General features: G+C 34.7%; 1 protein-coding gene across 2 annotated transcripts in view; it reads left to right on the forward strand.

The window, feature by feature from the left end:
- LOC145686302 (FMRFamide receptor-like) overlaps positions 1–12,695 on the forward strand; it is a 116,317-nt gene that overhangs the window by 40,059 nt on the left and 63,563 nt on the right. For both annotated transcript variants that reach the window (XM_081759449.1, XM_081759448.1), the window contains exon 2: positions 6,240–6,512. The gene's annotated coding sequence lies outside the window, so the exon portion shown is untranslated. The remainder of the gene's footprint in view (positions 1–6,239; positions 6,513–12,695) is intronic.

Here is a 12,695-nt window from a genome sequence, read left to right on the forward strand (position 1 = left end):
ATAGGGACATCTTTAAAACACGAAAGTCCTTATTTTACATACAGTCTATACAATATCTACACACAATTTCATTTGCTTCGGTCCACTCCTTCCTGCACTTTTACGGTAATATTAACTTTTTTTTGGAGGGGCTCTAGGCCCCAACACTGTTTTTTCATACAAATTAAAATGCATTTCATTTATTGTTTTGCTAATTGTCCCTATACGAAGTTTCGTTGCAATTCTCCATACTCTTTAGGAACTTCTGACGTATACATACTTATTTGCACTTTTGATATTTCCTAATCAACAGCTTAGAAGGTCCGTGCCCCACTCAATCGCTTTTTTCCAGGAAAATACGAAACACAATTACCTCAATTTACGTCTAGATTATCTGTGCACGATTTCAAAATTTTGGGTGGGAAATTCTGCCCCCTAAAACCAATTTTTCGCAGAAAATAAACCCTTTTTTTTTTTTGGCGTATTGTCCCTACACAATGTGTCGTTCCAATTCTTCATGTCCTTTAAGCACTTCTGACATACTGTTATTAGCACTTTTGATATTTCACGATCAAAGTTTTGGAGGGGTCTGTGTCCCACCGAAACGTTTTTCTTTTTTTCGGGAAAACACGGAACCCATATTCCCTCATTTTTCGTCTACAATATCTGTGCACAATTTCATTCATTTCGGTTCACTTCTTCTTGCCTTTCGGGCGTCAACTTTCATCATTTTGGATGGGGGATTTTGTCCCCTAAAACAGGCATTCGTTTAGTTTTTGCGTATTGTCCATACATAAAGTGTCATCGGAATTCTTCGTCCTTTACACACATCAGACATATTGTTACTAGTACTTTTGATATTTCATGATTAAAGGTTTGGAGGGGTCTGCGTCCCACCTAACCGTTTTTTCCAGGAAAATACAAAACACGTATTCCTTCATTTTACGTCTGCCATATCTGTGCACAATTTCGTACACTTTGGTCCACTTGTTTTTGTCTTTCGGGCGTCAACTTTCAAAATTTTGGGTGAGTGCTTTTGCCCCCGTAAAACAGTTTTTCCGCAGAAAATAAAAAACATGTATTCGTTTATTTTATGTGTAGTATCTGCCTGTCAAATTTTATCAAAATCGGAGTGTTACACTTGGAAAGTGTTACTTGTAAGAATATACCGTAATGCCATTGATACAAGGTGGAATTAAAGAACACTTTTAAATGGGATTACAATTTCGTTTCCGGTCTGTTTATAACATTACTGTATTAGAACAATACACTCATTGCCATTTGCTATTTTTGTTATATGATATACGTAGCAGACAGTTTTCCTTACATGTCTCTAGAAAATATTTTTTGATTTCGTGTGAGTTAGAATTAAGTTTGACCGGTTCATAAATGACAAGTAAGAAACGTTTAAGAGAAATACAGAACTGTTGCATTATTATTATTATTATTATTATTATTATTATTATTATTATTATTATTATTATTATTATTATTATTATTATTATTATTATTATTATTGATATTTTTGAAACATTAGAATTACGTGCTTACGAGGATTCGTGTCGGGTCCCCTCCGAAAAGAAAAGCTGGATATGTGCCTGCACTCAATGATAGACGTATGAGTCAAGGTATAGACGAGCGTGCTAGGCGATTGAGTCCGGAGCATCAGAAACAGACTAAGACCACAACTTGCAGTTCTTCTTGCCGATTGATGCTGCTTTTTACCTGCTATGATATGTCGGATAATAATGTGAAATAAACGAAGGTCAAGACCATGGCGTATTGGTGTTTCATGCACCTAAACCTGTAAAATATTTGTGCCGAAAACATCTCTCACTCACTAGCTAAATTTGAGGGTATGATCGCTCATCTTGCCTTATAAAGTATAGTCTTATAAAGAATATATATAGCATAATAAAAACCTTAAGACCAAATTCAATGATTTTCTATAGTTTTATTTTTTAATAACGGGAAACTTGTTTATTTCATCACGATAAATAAAGTTTGATACTAAGATGTCTGTTTCTGACTATATATATTTTTCATACTTTATTGGAGACATTTTTTTTTTAAGAAAAGAGGATGATAAAGGAAGCTATACAACACCATAAACTGAAAGCAATCGGTATTACTAATAGTACACTAATTCTAAATAAATACGTCATCAGAGGAAACAGAAAGTTATTTCCTAATTGTATTGTTTCAGTTTTATTAACATAAAAATTACACACTTTCTACAATGTTTTGTAAAGAAAAAAAATTGAACAGGACCGGATGGGATTCGATCTGGTGTCAAAACAGTATAACAATTACTAGTCCGTCACTCTACCCACTTGACCACACAGATTTTCTTTTGTTGCCTATCTTTTTCTTAAGAAATAAATGCTCATGGCTATAGAGCATGCCACTTCCAAACTTAAGACAACAGTTTTTCTCTTTGTTTATATATTTCCGTATAACATCTTGCTTACAGAAGCTAATTTATATTTGGCAGACAATTTACACCCTAGATTTAAGCCAATAAATGCAATATTTTGCTCCAATTTCCAGTTCCTTGATTCAGCTGTTCTCCTACTAATCTTGTTATTCCCTCTGCAATCGTGCTGTGCTACTCCAAAAATTCCCTCGAAAACATTATTGCCAGTATACACAAAACCGAACATAATTTTGTTTTTTGCTTATATTTTTATTATTTTATTATATTTTTTGGAAATATCTCCTTAGATGGATTGCTTTCTATTATCTCCACGTACTAATAACTGAATTTTACAAATAAACATATGGAAAATGGAATAATTGCGAAAAATCGTGAGTTACAGTATACGCGCAATTTTTTTTGCGCATGGGAGTACATGCATTGTTTCTTCTGTCTGCCGTTAGAAAGAGCAAGTAGCAAAGATGTAGACTAGAGAGCAGAAAGCTTTTTGTGTTTCAATTAAGACTGAATCTGTACATTGCAACCGTCTGTGTGAAGAATATGAAGGAGACGCTTGCAACTACGTCCTTATCGTTTTTAGTTGCTACAGGTCTAAAGCCTATATACTACGGTTTACGTGCCAATTTCGCAAGTGAGATATTGCTGCATAACAATGAAGATTTCCTGGATCGTGTCGTCTTCAGTGATAAATCGACATTTCACCTAAGAGCTAATGTGAGCACTCATAATGTTTGCATCTGGCCGTCTGCAAATCCTCAGGAGATCGTACAGTTGAAACGAGACTCCCCTAAATCGAATGTTTTATGCCATATGGCGGAAAGTTTATGGGCCTTTCTCGCCTATCGACTAGATGTGTGCCGTGTGACGAATGAATCTCACATCGAACACGTGAAGCAAAGACTGTTTGAGGTACTCTTTTACTTGATGCATTGCTTATAATTGTACGTAAAATGTAATAAGTACTACGAAGACTTAAAACCCCGATATTCATTTTGAAACACTCTGCACTTCTCACCAACAGTGTTGGAACTAAGATGTAAAAAGGAGATAAAATTTTCCTTATAAAGTTATTGTTTACAACAACGATATTATTATTAGTCGAGACAATAACAACAACACGGGTTAGTTGTCAAAAAAAAGTAATGAAATGTACACTCGGTGGCCCAGGTGGCCACAGTGGCACACACAGGGTGTCAGTTTTTTTAATCCACTCCTGTGTGGACACTAATTAAGATTTCGGGACATTATTCTTGCCTAATATGGCTGGACCATAGTTTATCATGTTAATTTCTTTTTCTTCTGGTGTCGAATTTCCTTCTCAAATTTCACCCTAGTCAAAAATTCGGGAATTTTCTAATTTTGAATTTCTTTTACTTCTTTTTTTCCCTATAACTTCCTTTGTTGTAGAAAGACCTAATTAAGACTTGCCAGGTAGATACCTCGGATGGATACCTAACTGTTGACATCAATTGGACGGGCCTGTGCGCAGTGTTGCCAATTAGAGAAATTAAAATTTCCCTAAATTTCTGCAAAAAATACGAAATATTTGTTTATAAATCCGTACCTATAAGTCCGAGTGCAAGTCAACTTGCGCCAATCGAACATTTGTCCTTACTTAACAAACGCAAGTACAGATCGTTACAATGGGGTAATTAGGGGGCGCACGAAAAATTCGTATTTAAGTTCTAACCCTTGATTTTTGTAACTTTTCCCTACTTTTCTGTTTACCGTAATATATTTTTGGTAATTAGAAACTTTGTTCCTTAAATATCGTCATAATACTTGTAGGATATATAAGTGGTGTATCAATGTTTAATTTACGATAGTTTCCGCCTGTCTGGTAGTAGTGTTGCCAGCTATAGAAAATTTTCATTCCAGATTTTAGGGGGAAATTTTGGGAATATTATCTGTTTTGTCTATTATTTCCCTCTTTGTTGGTTACATTGGAACAAATGTACCAGTATCTGGAAGTCTCGTCTTTGCTCTGCACAACGCACTATAGAATGCTTCAATAGGATAATTAGGAAAATTACTGTTGAGGTTTACAGTAGACCTTGTTCTCTAATTGGAAAGATAACTGTGATTTTTTAAAGGTAGAATGAGATATTTTTTATTGACATGTTTACTTTATTAGATATCGTCACAATACTTGTAGAATATATTTGAGGGATACCAATGCTTATTTTGAGATAGTTTGTGTGTGTGTGTGTGTGTGTGTGTGTGTGTGTGTGTGTGTGTGTCTGATAGCAGTGTTGCCAACTACAGAAAATTTTGATTCCGGATTATAGGGGCAATTTTTTTTAAAAAAAATCCCTTTTTAGTTTCTATTATTTCCCTCTTGTTGGCTACACTCGAACAAACGTACCAGTGTCTAAAAGTCTCGTCCTTTCCCTACACAGCGCACCATAAAAGGTTTCACTAGAGTAATTAGGGGAAGTATAGTTGAGGTTTATAATAAACCCTGTTCCGGAATGGTGAATTTCTGAGGTAGAATGAGATTTTTTTAATTTCATGCTTAATTTGTTAGATATCGACATGATACTTGTAGGATATATTTTTGGAATACTAAGGTTTATTTTCAGATAGTTTTTGTCTGTCTGATGGCAGTTTTTGAAGCCAAAACAATTAATTCCTGATTTTAGGTTAAAAATTCGGAAAATTTCCCTTTTCCCCTCTATTATTTCCCGCTTGTTAGCTACATTGAAACAAACGTACCACTACCTTAAAGCTTCCTCTTTGCCCTTCAGAACGCACCATAAAGAGTTTCAATAGGATAATTAGAGAAGCTGTAGCCCCGGCACATCTGTTGATTTTTGCTTCTGAAGCGTAAAAAGTGCCAAAATTTCTTGTGTATGACGACAGAGAATTTTTCTTTCTCTCTTTGAATGGAAGCCAGCGACTTCAGGATTTCACTGTATCTTGTCAAGACACCAAAGAATATTTTTAGGTGACTTGAATCCATATAGCAGCAGTGGTGCTAGATACAAAAAATTTTGAAATTCGGTTAGAGATCTTTTTGTAAATTTTCACCCCTACATTTCCCTCAATAATTTCCCACCCATTGGCAACACTACCATGCAACTTACGCAAAAAAAGAAAGGAAAAAAGAAAAAAAGCCACATCCATTTTCTAAAAAAGCAATGCCTTAACCATATCAATCGAATGAATGGTTTTTGAGCGATAAGTCACTAACTGAGAATGTAGGAAAACGCCAAAAAATGACCTAGGTTCGAATGGAATAATCACACAATTTTGCTCGTATAGGTACAAAGAAGCAAACGATTTGTGCGTTACGACGGCTTCGACTCAAGTTCTGTTGATTATTTCAATAATCTGCAACATAAATCAATAAATAATAGTTGCCAGAAAAAAAAACAGACATTTGAAAAAAAACATGAAAAAGAACGGTGTTTTTTATTGAAAAAACTTCACAAAAAACACGTTTTTTTTACAACACTAGTATCATTATTTCAATAGCCAAGTGAGTTGCGAGCAAATACTATAGAATACTTTCTAAATTGTTTAACATAATTTTTTAAAGTTTAATATTTTTGTTCAAATGTAGATTAAAATAGTATAAGTGTATCGTACCCTGAGGGCTATTGATAATAACACAGAAAGTGTATTTAAACTTTGAATTATTATGTAAATTATTAATTAAAGTTAATTTTCCCACCATTCCGATGCGAAATGCATCCTGTCTGCTATATTAGTAGTCTGGTACGTGAGAAGAGAAATATTCATGCATTACTGACAATATCCGAGTATGTCTGTTTCTTACTTGTTTTCAAAGATTTTTCTTTTTCTTTTTTCATAATGGGAGGTTCCTGTGATTACAGCAGAGGAAATTCATATGAACAGAAGTGTGACCGAGGAGGAAATAAAACTGCTGAAGTTAATCATATGAGGAAGAAACCAAAGAAAAGAAACAGTATTAAGTCCTATCTGTTTCCTGTCTGTAGCTTCAACACGATTGACGTATTCCGTGTTTTCCTCTGCGTTTTTCTTTGATCGTCTTCCTTTGGAACGATGAAGCACGTGGAACGTTAGTTGAAAGTCTGAAGGCGATTGCTTCATAGTGTATCGAGAGAACCTGGTAAGATTATCTAATTTACTTTTGTCTTATATACGGTAAATTTATGTATTAGTCTACATGTGGCTCGTGTTAAATTGCTACGTTCTCATTATGTATTGAATTATTGATTTCATTGAATAGGGAAATAGAGATGATATATTTATGATATTTGTATGTCAATATTATTATTGTTTTTACACGTGTATATATAAAAAGCACTTATGCTACATGTAATAAAACGGCATATCAATTATATATGCCTACGTGTAAAATTGACTAGTAGGCCCTATAGATCTTCATGTGTACTGCATTACAGTATTTTTATATAAACTAAAGAATCTACATTGACAATATTCAATACGTTTGTCGGGGTGGAGTGGATAACACCATCGAATTGTGAATGGTGATTGAGTACGCAAAAATAAATAAATTTTCAATATAGACGTGAAAAGATTTCATTTAGGAGCTAGATGTAAATCAAAATATCGAGGAATTTCTAAAAACTTTAGCTTAGAAATAAACGAAAGCACTTAAATCTGATTTAAACTAATCACTGAGCAAAACAATAGGCCTACGTTTATTGTAAAAAATATTAACGTGTAATAGTTTCGCCAACAATCCACTTTGGTTTCATCAAACACTATGAATACACAGGTAGTGACAGATTTAATATGAGCGACAGGAAAAAAATCCCTGATTCCTAGTTGGATACTATAGGCTACAACAGCCAATCCCCTTTCACCAGAAACCAAAATATAAAACAAAAACAAAGACGCTAATTCCCCTCCCCCCATTTGTACTATATACATTCATATCTTATAACTAAGAGTAATCTAATTTACAAATCAAACCTACAAATAACCCTTAAATATGAATACGACACAAATAATAAAAAATAAACAACACCACATAACAACACTAAGTAGATAAATACTAAATTTACAAAAATAAACTTGTACAATTAACTTAATCTTTAAGACTCCTTAATAATTTACCCCTTTGCTAATCAATTTTAAGTCCTGAATTCCAGTTCATGACTATTGCTTTCTATTTCAATAAATCTTGCTTTCTTTCATTTCCTGACTAACCTTCTCTCTTCTTGGCCCAGCACTTTCATTTCACTCCAATTGATTGAATGTGCCGTGTTTCGTATATGCTTGTAGACATTATTTCTGTCTCTCTTCAAGCTTATGTCGTCCTTATGTTGTTTCATTCGCTATTTTAACCTTTCCCGTTTCCCCAATATAGCACATATCAACTTTACTGCACTGGGTCTTTTATATTATTCCTTTCTAAATCATTCCCTACTCCTCTTCTTCTCCTCCCTTTCTATGCTTCTCCCTTATTACCTGCATAGGCCCTTATTACTGAATTAGGATCTATGTTAATAATTTTCAACGTTATATTTTGTTTATCCCGTCCTCAGTAGACCAGATACACAAGGAGCACACAGGAAACTTGGTGTTGACGAGGCGAGGACAGGATAATAGGTAAATAATAAAATCTATGATTTTGCTGATGTTTCAGTAGTGGATTCAAGACTAAATTCATACACTGCCAACAATTTTCTACCCTATTTCCCTTCCTTTACTCTTTCTATTGTCTCTGTCGCTGCTTCGTGAGCCTGAATGCGTTCTAACATTGTACATCAATAGCTGGAAACGACTATTTCATTTACTAGCTAATGTAATCGTTCTCTGTGTAATATAAAGTATCCGGTAAAAGATTATATTAATAGAAAATATTTCAAATATATACGAACTTGAACTGGCTGTTGGTTGAGGAAATTCGTTGAGTTCACTGGAGTATCGGAATTCACCTCACTTGCCTAACTTCCATTTCAAAATTTCCTCTCAATATATCAATTGGAATGCTCTCTGCCTCTATTCGCTTGTTTTATTGGATTTGTTGACCTTTCTTTATTTATTCTTGGTAGAATTTCATAAACTCATACAAGTGAATGAGTCTACGTATATTCTAGTTATGCAAAATATTTTGTATACCGAATTTTGTGATTTTACGTTTAATAGCTCAAATGAACTATAATAATGAAAAAATATTACCCCTTTTTTTTTATCTCCTTCTGGAAGAATTTGGTAACTCTAACCCTTTCCTCGGCACTTGAGATCAGGATTTTCAAAATTCATGTCAGTGAGTGTGGTATTCTGTATTGTGTATGAAAAGCCTCTGTGCTGGCAGAATGGTTTGCAATAAACAAGTAATAATAATTAAATTCACAGCAGCTCTCCATAATAAGTTTCAAAACGTACGTACATAGTTCAGACGAATAGTGATGAGAGCAAGGGTTTTGGTCTTGCATGCAAGACCAAGACCAAGACCAGGAATCCCGATGCAAGACCAAGACCAAGACCAAGACACAGACCATACCTGCAAGACCAAGACCAAGACCAAGACTCTTGCGCAAGAGTCTTGCACAAGTACCGGCACTACTTGAATTTTTTTATGTAGAATGTAAAAAAGAAGGAGATGGATTTCTTGGCTTCAGTAAAAATGCTGCTGGAGGGAATGTGTTCCCAGTAGTTTATGCGCTCCGTGTCAGTCGATCTGACCCTGTAACATGTAGCTAAATTATGTCGTTTTCTGAATTGGTTGTTCGCGTTTTCTGTAGATGTTGCTCGTTTTCAAGCTATACAGGTGTCATCTTGCGCCATGTGAGTTTCTTTCGTGGACAAACACTGTGTGCGTGGATTTTCTCGGCGTTTTCCAGTTTCCTCCTACTTTCTTCATTCCACCATTTCAGCTATTTCTCATCATTACCGACTCCCTTAGCCTTGGTGTATGATCGTAGGACGTTAAACTAGATACTTCATTTCATTTCAAAGCATATTAATGGTGTTCTTCTTCCAAAATTAAAGACAAATGTAGTATTGGACATCGGTAATACCGTACACCATAGGTGTCGACTACATGGGTATGGCCTTGGCTCCGAGACTCAAGAATCCGTTGGAAATTTTTAATGTGTGCTCATAAAATTAATATCGAAATAACATTTTCATGACATTGACAAAAACTTAGTGCATGTGACCGCAAGTGTTTGATTTCATGAGCGGATGCTTATACGTTGAATAAGTTTATTAATGTAACTTTTAGCCTCCTTAGGTATATACATCATATCGAGGATTGAGCGATATAACATTATACTTCAACAATAAATCTATATTATACAATTGAAAGTGACTATGTTTGTGACTCCTAATCTCTTGAACCAACCGACCGATCTCAATCATATTTTCAACATAAATGAGGTTTGGGCCTGGGAGTGCTTTTATTCTTTCAGTTCGACCGTAAAACTTAGGGAAGGGGAAGTTATAAAATAATAAATAAAACTTAATTACTCTTGAATCAAACGACCAATCTCAATCAAATTTTTAACATAGATGAAGTTCAAGCCTGGAATGTTATCTGACAATTCACTTTGGCTGAGCAACGTAGGGGAGGAGGAGGACGAGAAGATGTACAAAAATTAATATAAATAAAAATAAAAGTGACTAAGTTTGTGACTTACTAACTCTTGAACCGATCTCAATCAAATTTTTAACATGTATGATATTCGGTCCTGAAAAGTTTTTTTAGAATTTGTTTCACTTTGATGAAGAATCTAGCGGAGGAGGAGGGGAGGGGAGGTATATATAAAATAAATAAAACTTAAAAACTTTTGAAACACCGACCGATCTTGATCAAATTTCCAACATACGGTGTAGATGAAGTTCAGGCCTAGAGCGATTTTTATCATTTTACTTTGACAGTGATAAAGGGGGGGGGTGGGGGGTGGAGGGAGATATATGTAAAAAAAATATATAAGTGATTGTCTTTGTGACTTTATCAGTATTGAACCAGCATATCGATCTCAATCAAATGTTCAACATAGATGAGGTTTGGACTTGGGATGTTTTTTTTTTTTTTTTTTTTTTTTCAAATCACTTTGACGGTAGAATTTAGGAGAGGGGAAGGAAATGGAAAATATACACAAATAAATAAAATTTAATAACTCTTGAACCACCCAACAGAACTCGATCCCATTTTCAAATTAGATGAGGATCGGACCTGAGATGGTTTCTATCATATCACTTTTACGGTGCAGTTTAGGGGAGGGAGGGGGGAAAGATACTTAAAAATGATCGAAAATGATCGATATTAAAATGGAATCTATAGTTTTGGCAGTCGCTGAGATAAACAGCGACAGCGACTTTTACTATGTACTTGGATCAGCATCAGCGATTGTGAATGTAACTTTAGTCACACTCTTACGCGTTAGGTATTAATTAGCACTACCTAAATAACACTGACGTCTCTCCTAGCCATCAACGAAGAAAAGAAAAGTTCCTATTATTATTATTATTATTATTATTATTATTATTATTATTATTATTATTATTATTATTATTATTATTATTATTATTATTATTATTATGTTCATAAAGTATCTTTTTGTATTACAGTTCCAGTTTCAACGACTAGTATCTTTTAAAAGTGAAATTAAAAGAAACAATTGTACGCTATTTATCCGTACCCCTTGCTATTCCTAAGCAGGCTAATCACTCGACCAACTGCCATCGTTTGGCGATGTTTATAGCAATGCATGCTTCCTCACGAACGAAAAAGGCCGGTTTGTACTAAAGAGAGATATGATTTCCTTACTATTCAATATGAATATTGCCAAAATAAATTTCATTTCATTCACCTACTCAATCTAACCCAATTGAGTAGGTATTTCCCTAACAGCACAAGATGTGCTAGACATGTGCCATTTAGGTGTCCCAGCTACTTTTTAGGTACCAAACACTTGGCACATATGATATTCATGTGCTAAGTATGTACTTCAGCTACCTACAGTTTTGGATACTTGTCACACCTGATTGATATCTGCAACTATGTACCACAACTATAGCACTTATGTACATCGCTCAGTTTCACACTCTAACAGTCATTTGTTTTTATGTCGTCACTGATATATATATGTCATGTTCTAGATAAGTCCTTTAGGTACATACTGTTTCAGATACCCTAACAGCACAAGGTGTGCTAGGCATGCGCCATTTAGGTGTACTAAATTCATCTCCTACATTTGATGCATTCGTTGCTTCTTTTTCTAAGCGATTGTGTACTAGAAGCAACAAACGCATCAACTTTATTAGATGGCAACTGTCGCCGATCATTTGAAAGTAAATATGGAAGAACCATGTAATAAAGTAAATAGACACTCGTCATTTTGTTATAAAATTATATGGCGAGCAGATTTTATCTGATTCCAAGCGGTTATCGTCGAATATACGAGGTTAAAGGAGCACTCTGATTAGTCAAATTCAAAAGACCTTATAAATTGCTTCCTCCACAAGCGACGTTCTTTTCATCGCCTCCATGGCCAAGTCGGAAGAGCACGCGGCTATTAACTCAAAGATTGGTAGTTCGCACCCACCCAAAGGTACATTCTTTTACTTGTTTAAAGTGTTATTTAGACTCACCTTAATGTAAACACATTACGCATATAGGCCATTTAACATATTTTTGGGGGAATAATTTTCTGGTTCATTGACGCTTATGGCATGGGGACATATCTAGAACATACTAGGCACATTCCTCAGGTACATGTCAGGCATGTGCCTATTGGCGGACATAGACTGTGACTATCACTTGCCATCCATGTGATTTCTCTCTCAGAAGTAATAAGGCACATACTGGACACATTCCCATGTACCTGAGGGAACATGATAGGCATATGCTTGCTATGCAATTGTGCTGTTAGGGTTGAAGGGTTCAGTTCATATGTATATGGAATTTGTATAACATTACTTTTAAAAAAGAACAATATGATATACAATAGTGATTATAAGTATAGAGAAATATTTTACATTGTTATACGGATATTTCTAGGTATTCTTTTACACTATAAAATTATTCTTTTACACTATATATATTAGATACGTTTTTAAATTTTGTTTAAATTTATTTAAGTTTTTCTTCGTTTCTATATGGCTGGGCCAAGTGTAATGCGATTGAACAGTCAGTGAAGATCGCGAGTTCTGACAAATTCAACGCTTTGTTAGAAGTGTCTTCTGCTGCTAAAAGTGTGGCAAGTTATAACTCAGTGGCGGTTTTTTATCAGGTAGGCCGGGTAGGCACGGGCCTACCAAAAAAGTTTGAAAAATATATAAACGCTAAAAGATTCAGTAAAGAGTAAATACA

The sequence above is a fragment of the Thermobia domestica genome, chromosome 5 (assembly GCF_964235325.1).
Source record: "Thermobia domestica chromosome 5, izTheDome1.hap1.1, whole genome shotgun sequence".
Classification (NCBI taxonomy): Eukaryota; Metazoa; Arthropoda; class Insecta; order Zygentoma; family Lepismatidae; genus Thermobia; species Thermobia domestica.